We start from the raw sequence: 8,338 nt of genomic DNA, 5'->3' as shown, positions 1-8,338 counted from the left end.
GCACACAGGGCTGTTGTGTGGCTACCTTTGTACTCTGGTTAGGTTCCCCAGTTGGTTAGGTTCCCCCTGCCCAGATATAGTTAGGAGAAGTAGCTCTAAAGCTGGTAAAATTCTCTATTTATTGCCTTAACTCCAGCCAACCTGCACCCCAAGTTTTTTGACCAAACAGAGCAATACGCTTTGTTCTGCAAACTTTCTTTTTGGCCCCCCACCTCACTGCGTAAGTGCTGCTGGTCAGCACAACTTTGAGGAATTGTTGGTAGCTCTTGTGATTGGACAGGGCTAGAAAACACTCTCATGTTGGACAGGACTGTGATCCAAATTACTGCCTGTATGGGTAGGGGAAGTAGCTGCTCCATATCACTCTCACATAGGCTTTCTGGGTGGGAGGTGCTGGGAGCTACCCTATCCTTGACTGTGAATTAATCCCCTTGGTCTAGGAGAAGATGGGGAGTACTACACATCCAGCATTGGATTTACTCTAGGGGTAGTCAATTTTGCTTGCTTCTCTGGGTCACATTGGTTCCAGGAATTGTCACCAGGCCCTCTGGTAGGAGATGCTCCACAGGAAGGTGGGGCTGTGATTCAGCAATTTGATTGGGTGTGGCAAACTGGATTCTAGGAACTTTGTGGATCCAAATCTAGCAGATGCACCTTGCAGAATTCCCTGATCAGAGCATGCTTCTATTTGGTTTTGTATATTAGCAAAGCCACTGGTTGAAATTACTACTTGGGTATTGCAAGAATGAATTTGGTCTGCCAAGATTGTGTGCTAGTTTTGCAACACCCCCCATCCCTTCTCTGCCAGTTCCCAGTGGTTGAGCTGAAAGGGTTTCCCTTGCAAACCCTGTAGTGTGAAATCAGAGTAAGTGCTCTCATGAATTGATTCCTAATATACAGGGTGGTTGCCCTCCCTGTATTCTTTTTTTCTACTGGAGGCTCAGGTTCCTGCCCCAGTGGTGCTGCACAATGGGGGAGGGACAATGTGGTCAATGTCTAGCCTCTTCTTTTACCCTTCTAATGCAGTTGGTCTTGGCTTGGTGCAGAGCAGGGTGCTTCAGCCTCATCCCTATGTTCTAAGGTTCTCCCAGTGGTATCTTGTTCTTAAATTTGTGAGGAGGAGCAAAATTGGGAATAATTCACATGACCATCTTGGTGTCACCAACTTCGTGAAGGACCATTCTTTCTTCATTTAATTGCTTTTGCTCATTTGTCAAAATAGTTGATTATATTTGTATGGTCTATTATTGATTATTTCTTCTATTCCATTAATCTATGTATCTCTTCTTTAGCCAATACCATGCTGGACTGCTGATTATAGCTTCATAGTGAGAATTTAAAAATTGTATTCTGTGAATCCTCCAACATCTTGACTATTGTGTTTTCTATTCCAAATCTTTTGCCTGTCTATAAAAACTTTGATAATTTGTTGATAACTATAAAATAGCTTCCTGGAATTTTGACTGAATATGAATTGGAGAATCTGTAGATGAAATTAAGATAAAACTGACATCTTAATATTATTGAGTATTCTATTACATAAATGTGGGATAACTCAAATTACCAAGATCTCTAATCTCTTTGATCAGTGTTTTGTAGTTTTCCACAGATATTGTCCATACTTTGTATACTATTTCATTTTATTAGTGTTACTATACTACTGGTTTTTAAAGGTCAAATTCTGTTGTTTGTTTTTTTTTGCTGATATATAAAAAAGTAATTGATTTTTTCATATTAATCTTTTATCCTATGACCATGCTATACTCACTTATAGTTTCATTAATTATTTTGCCAATTTGAGGGCATTTTATACCTAGACCACTATTTTATCTGCAAATGAAAATAATTTTATTTCTCCATTTTCAATTTGTATAATTTTATTTCTTTTTCTTACCATAATGTACTAGCTCAGACTTCCAGACAGTGTTCAATGAGACTGGGGAGAAAAGATATTCTAGCCTTGTTTCCAGTCTTAGAGGGAAAACATCCAGTTTCTCATCATTGTGCCATGTGGGGTATAGGTATTCTGTGATGTTCTTTATCAAGTTGAAGCATTTTTTCTCTATTCTTAATTTTGTGAGAGATTTTTTTATTATGGATATTGAATTTTGTCAGATGCTTTTTCTGGATCCATTGGTATGATTGTCATTTTTCTTCCTTAGTCTGTTGATGTAGTAGATTATAATGATTATTTTTTGAATGCTAGACTACTCTTACACACCTGAAATAAATCCCATTTTGTCATGTGTATAATTCTTTTTATACATTGTTGGATTTACTCTGCTAATATTTTGTTGAGAATTTTCATATCTATACTCATCAAAGATGCTGGTCTATAATTTTCCTTTCTTGTACTGTCTTTATTTTGTTTGCTATCAGAATAAATTTGGAGTTATTGGATGAGATTTATTTATTTATTTATTTATTTATTTATTTATTTATTAAGAGATAAGAGAACAACTCTAAATTATCTTTTATTTATACAAAAAGGGCATATTTAGCAAAAGACACTGAAAAAAGAGTTGCTATGGCCCAGGAGACAAGGCAGGGAGGTGACAGGTCTAGGGAGGCCCTGCTAGGGGAAGAGTCTGGGAAAGGTGGTGACAAGTCCTGGGTAAGTGCTGAGTGGTGGGGGCCACAGAAAGGAGCAAGCTCCAGTTGGATCAACACTGTTGGCAGGTCATGGGCGGGACTCATAGTGACCTCGCTGCTAACTCTTGAAAGAGTCCCAATCAAGTGCTGTGTGCTGGAGTGAGAGCCACTCCCTGGTTCCTGGAGGGCACCCACCAACGGACACAGGACTGGAAGCCCAGGTTGGGAAGTGCAACTCGGGGTGAAGGCCAGGGAGAAGCAGGTGCTCTGCAGTGGCCAGGAAAGGTCCAGACTGGGCGGTGGAATTGCGTTCTGTTACGTGCGGGCGTTCTTCTCTGTCTCTGGCAGGCACTCTGGGACTAGGGCCCGGCATGCATGATGCCTCTCTTCAGGCGCCCCATGGCGCTCTTGCTGCCAGCATAGGTGGGCCGGATCTCTTTACCCATCTATCTCCTCTATGACCGACAGCAGGTCCGCGTAGGTGCTCTGGGAGCCCTGGGCGCCAGGTGGCTTCATTGCCTGCAGATGGCCATGGAGGGTGGTCCAAAGTCGTTAAACGGGCCTGAAAGGGGCAGCGGCTCCCGGCACCGAGCCCGACGGCGATGGGACACTTCTGGCTGTGGGGACCCGCCAGGGGTGCTGGAGCCGGTGCTGGAGCCGGGGGTGCTGCTGAGGGTGGGGGCGATGCGTTGTAGGACACCCCTAACTCTTGGGTGCAGTGGACGCCGGCCGGCGCTCCTCCGGGGTTGGCTGCTTGGCCACCCAGCCGCGCTCTGATTCTACTGGATGAGTTTTTTTTTTTTTAATTTTTTTTTTTTTTTTCATTTATGATAGTCACACACACACAGAGAGAGAGGCAGAGACACAGGCAGAGAGAGAAGCAGGCTCCATGCCCCGGGATCCTGACGTGGGACTCGATCCCGGGTCTCCAGGATGGCGCCCTGGGCCAAAGGCAGGCGCTAAACCGCTGCGCCACCCAGGGATCCCCTCTATTGGATGAGTTTTAAAGTGTTCTCTCTACTCTTCAGTTCTGAAGCAGACTATGGGAAATAGGTACTTTGAAGATTTTTATAGGTGAGCTTAATTTTATATTTGTTTTGAAAAATGTTAAAATGCTAAAGTCAGTGGTCTTTGGAATAATCTGATGCAGAAATACTCACCTCTTTGCTGATTTCATCTTAGCTGAAGATTTTCTAACAAATAAGCATTTCCATCAGTACCTGTATACTAGTCACTATACTGAGAAGTATAATGGGAAGTTACTGAATGATAAGAAATGCCTGGATATCTGGATTGGTTATTTCCTGATATTCCTAAGAAAGTATATCATCAACTCCTTTGTCTCAGCAAGCCACAGGAATAAGCATGGATTAGTGTTATTAAATTTAAATCTATTTTTAATGTATGCATTTAAGGCTGTTAACACCCTTTAAGCATTGTTTTAGTATAGCCTACACATTTTGAAAAAGTGTTTTTAATTTTACTTAGTTCAAAATATTTTACAGACAGAACATAACAACTTTTTAATTGAAGTATAATTGATCTAAAATATTAGTTTCAGGTGTACAAATAGATTTTAAAATTATATACTTTATGCTATATTCACCACAAGTAGAGATACAATTTGTCACCATACAATGCTATGACAATACCACTGACCATATTCTCTATGATGTAATTTTTATCTCCATGACTTACTCATTCCATAACTGGAAACCTGTACCTCCCATGCCTCTTAACCCATTTTTCTCATCTCTTCACCCCACTCTACTCTGTCAAATATTCACTTGTTCTTTGTACTTAGGGATCTGTTTCTACTTTTTTATTTCTTTTTTTTTTTAGATTCCACATATAAGTGAAATCAAATGGCATTTGTCTTTTTCCATTTGATTTATTTCAGTTAGCATTAGTCCTCTAGATCTATTTATGTTGTTGAATATGGCAAGATCTCATTCTTTCTTATTGCTGACTAATCCACTGTGTGTGTGTGTGTGTGTGTGTGTGTGTGTGTGTGTGCATAGGTTGCTTCGACATCTTGTTTATTACAAATAATGCTGCAATAAACACAGACTGCATGTCTGTTTGAATTAGTGTTTTCATTTCCTTAGGATAAATAACAAGTAGTGGAATTACTAGATCATGTGGTATTTCTATTCTTAATTTTTTGAAGAACCTCCATACTGTTTTTCATAGTGGCTGAACCAACTTAAATTCATACCAGCAACACAGAAGTGTCTCTTTTTCTCCACATCTTCACAAACACTTGCAAATCTTTGTCTTTATTTATTTATGTAATGTCTGCATCCAATGTGGAGCTCTAACTCATGACCCCAAGATCAAGAATCACATGCTCTACTGAGTTAGCCAGTTACCCCTATTTTGCATCTTTTTGATACTAGCCATTCTGAATGATTTAAGGTCATCTCTCATCATTTTCGATGGCATTTCCTTGATGATTAGTGATGTAGAGCATCTTTTTCATGTGTCTATTCAATGTGTATGTCTTCTTTGGAAAAATGCCTATTCAGGTCCTCTGCTGTTTTAGAATCAGCCTTTTTTTTTTTTTAAGAGTCGAGTTATACAAGATTTTTATATATCTTGGATATTAACCCCGCATGAATACTTGCATATGATATATTCTTCTGCCATTTATAGGTTGCCTTTTCATGTTGTTAGTGGTTTCTCTTTCTATGAAAAGCTCTTCATTTTGATGTAGTCCCAGTAGTTTATTTTTGCTTTTGTTTCCCTTGCCTTAGGCAATATATATAAAAAACTGTTGCTAAGGCTAAAATCAGATTACTGAGTATGTTTCCTTCTAGGACTTTTATTATTTTAGATCTCCTGAAGATCTTTATATCCTAAAGGCATTTAGGTCTTTAATCCACTTTGAATTTATTTCGTGTACTACATAATGAAGTCAATTTCATTCTTTGGCATATAGCTGTCCAGTTTCCCTAACACTTTTTATTAAAGAGGATTTCTTTTTCTTATTACATATTCTTGCCTCCTTTGTTGATGATTAATTGATGATCTAGTTGTGGGTTTACTTCTAGGTTTTTTATCTTGTTCCACTGATCTATGTGTCTATTTGGGGGCCAGTACCATACTGTTTTGATGATTACAGCTTTGTTGATTTTTCACTATTTTTATAGTTTTTCTCTTTGTTTTTTTGTTTTGTTTGGTTTTTTTTTTTTTTTTTAAAGCTTCTAGAGGGCAAGAACCAGGTCTTTTTTTTTTTTTTTTTGAATTTTTATTTATTTATGATAGTCACAGAGAGAGAGAGAGAGGCGCAGAGACACAGGCAGAGGGAGAAGCAGGCTCCATGCACCGGGAGCCCAACGTGGGATTCGATCCCGGGTCTCCAGGATCGCGCCCTGGGCCAAAGGCAGGTGCCAAACCGCTGCGCCACCCAGGGATCCCTGTTTTTTTGTTTTTTCTCTTTGATCTCTTTCCTTATGGTTGATGACCTTATTTGTTGTGCTTGTCTTTTTGTGTGTCTATTACAGGTTTATGGGCAGTTACCATGAAGTTCATATATAACATCCTAAATGTAGGGAAGTCTACATTTGGTTGGTGGTCACTTAAGTTGGAACACATTTAAATGAATTTTATTTTTACTCCCCATGTCCAAGTTTTATGTATATGTTAAGACATTTTACATTATCATTTTGTGAGACCCCTTATGTAGTTTATTAGATTAGATAAAATTGAATTTTACTACTTCTGACTTTTAATTTTCACATTAGCTTTATAAGTGTTTGCTCTACTACCTTTACTGTTGTTTGCTTTTACTCATGATGTTTCTTCCTTTCATAATTTCCTTTATTAATTATAGCCCTTTTCTTTTCACTGAGAGAAGTCCTTCAACATTCTTTTAATGTTGGTTTAGTGGTGATGAATTCCTTCAACTTTCACTTCTGTGGGAAAGTCTTTATCACCTTTCAATTCTGAATGATAACCTTGCCCTTGAAATGTAGAATATTCTTTGTTCTAGGGTTTTTACCTCTAGCACTTTGTAGGCCAGAAGTGGCTGGCATGATATACTCAAAGTTTCTGCTCGAAAATCAGCTGATAACCTTTAGAGATTCTCTTGCATGTTATTAGATGCTTCTTTCTTGCTGCTTTTGAAATTATCTGTCTTCAATAATTGGCATTTTCCTTATTATGTGTTGTGATGTGGATCTCCTTGGATTCATCCTGTTTGGAACTCTTTGTGCATCCTAAACCTGAATGTCTATTTCCTTTCCCAGATTAGGGAAGTTTTCAGCTGCCTCTTTCTCTCTCTCTTTTCCTTCCTGGGATCTCTGTAATGCAAATGTTTATTTACTTGATGTTGTCAAAGAGATTCCTTTACCTATCCTAATTTTAATGTATTTTTTTTTTCTTTTTGCTGTTCAGCTTGGGTGTTTTCCATTATCCTGTCTCCAGATTGCTGAACTATTTTTCTGTATCCTCTAATATACTGTTGATTTTCTCTAGTGTACTTTTTATTTCAGTTGTTGTATTCAAGTCTGATTTGTTATTTTATTTTCTGTGTGTTTGTTGAAGTTCTTACTAACTTCTCCCATCTTTTCTCCAGTCTAGTGAGCATTCTTATGACCATTATCTTTGACCATTTATCAAGTAGATGGGTTATTTCTCTTTAATTTAGTTCTTTTTCTGAGGTTTTGCCATGTATTTCACTGGAGCAAATTCTAGTCTTCTCATTTTGCTTGTGTTTCTATGAATTAGGTGGAATAGCTATTTCTCTAAAACTTAAAGGAATGATATGTATGTTGGTTTTCTGCACAGACTCTGTGTGCCTGCCTGCTTGGTGCTATGGCTGACCTGGACTGGGGCTTACTTGGTGGGATGGCTGGACTTGAGATAGGCATGGGCCAGTGCAGTCCTGGGCCTCTCTGTACAAAGGATGCCAGCATCCCATAGTGGTGAGCACAGTGAGTACCCTGGTGGGGCAGCTGGGGCCAAAGTGGTATTGGCCTAGAGAGTTCTGAGGAACTTTGTGCCTCTTTCACTTTGACCAGATGATTGGAACTGTAGTGAGTGCTGACCAGGGGTGTCCTTGTGTATACCTTAGTGGAATGGATTATACTGGTATAGGATAGGGGCCTGGGGCTCACTCTGGCAGTAGGCTGGCTAAGGCTCCTGGACCCTGTTCCTATCCATGCTATCAAGGTGAAAGGGAAATATAAACTGTGGCACTCACCAGCCCCTCTGACTCAGAGAGCATTCCCATGTTTCCCTCACTGTTTGTTGGAGTTTGGAGTTAGATCCTTTATGTTATAGTTTCTCTTTTAAACCATGGCACTTGGTACACCTGGGTGTCTCAGTGGTTGAGGCTCTGCCTTTGGCTCAGGTCATGATCTCAGGATCCTGGGATCAAATCTCGCATCAGGCTCCCTATGGGGATCCTTCTTTTCCCTCTGCCTGTGTCTCTGCCTCTCTCTCTCTGTGTCTCTCATGAATAAATAAATAAAAATCTTAAATAAAAACAAAAATAAAATTTAAAAAATCTTAAAAATACAAACAAACGTGGCACTTGTTTTTATTTGGCCCCAGGGCATCCAGGGCTGGTGTAGACTAGGGGATCATGGCCTGCTGAAGCAGCCAGCTGGCTATGGCATCTGAACTCTGCTCTGCCTTTGTTATAAAGGTAGAGGGGAATATAAGTAGTGGGGTTTATTCAGCCCCTCCAATTTAAAGAGTTCCAGTAGCTCCTCTGCTGTTTGGCAGAGTTCTAGGTTTG

Source organism: Canis lupus, chromosome 14 (genome assembly GCF_011100685.1).
Source record: "Canis lupus familiaris isolate Mischka breed German Shepherd chromosome 14, alternate assembly UU_Cfam_GSD_1.0, whole genome shotgun sequence".
Taxonomy (NCBI): domain Eukaryota; kingdom Metazoa; phylum Chordata; class Mammalia; order Carnivora; family Canidae; genus Canis; species Canis lupus.
Note: the sequence above shows the minus strand (reverse complement) of the source record.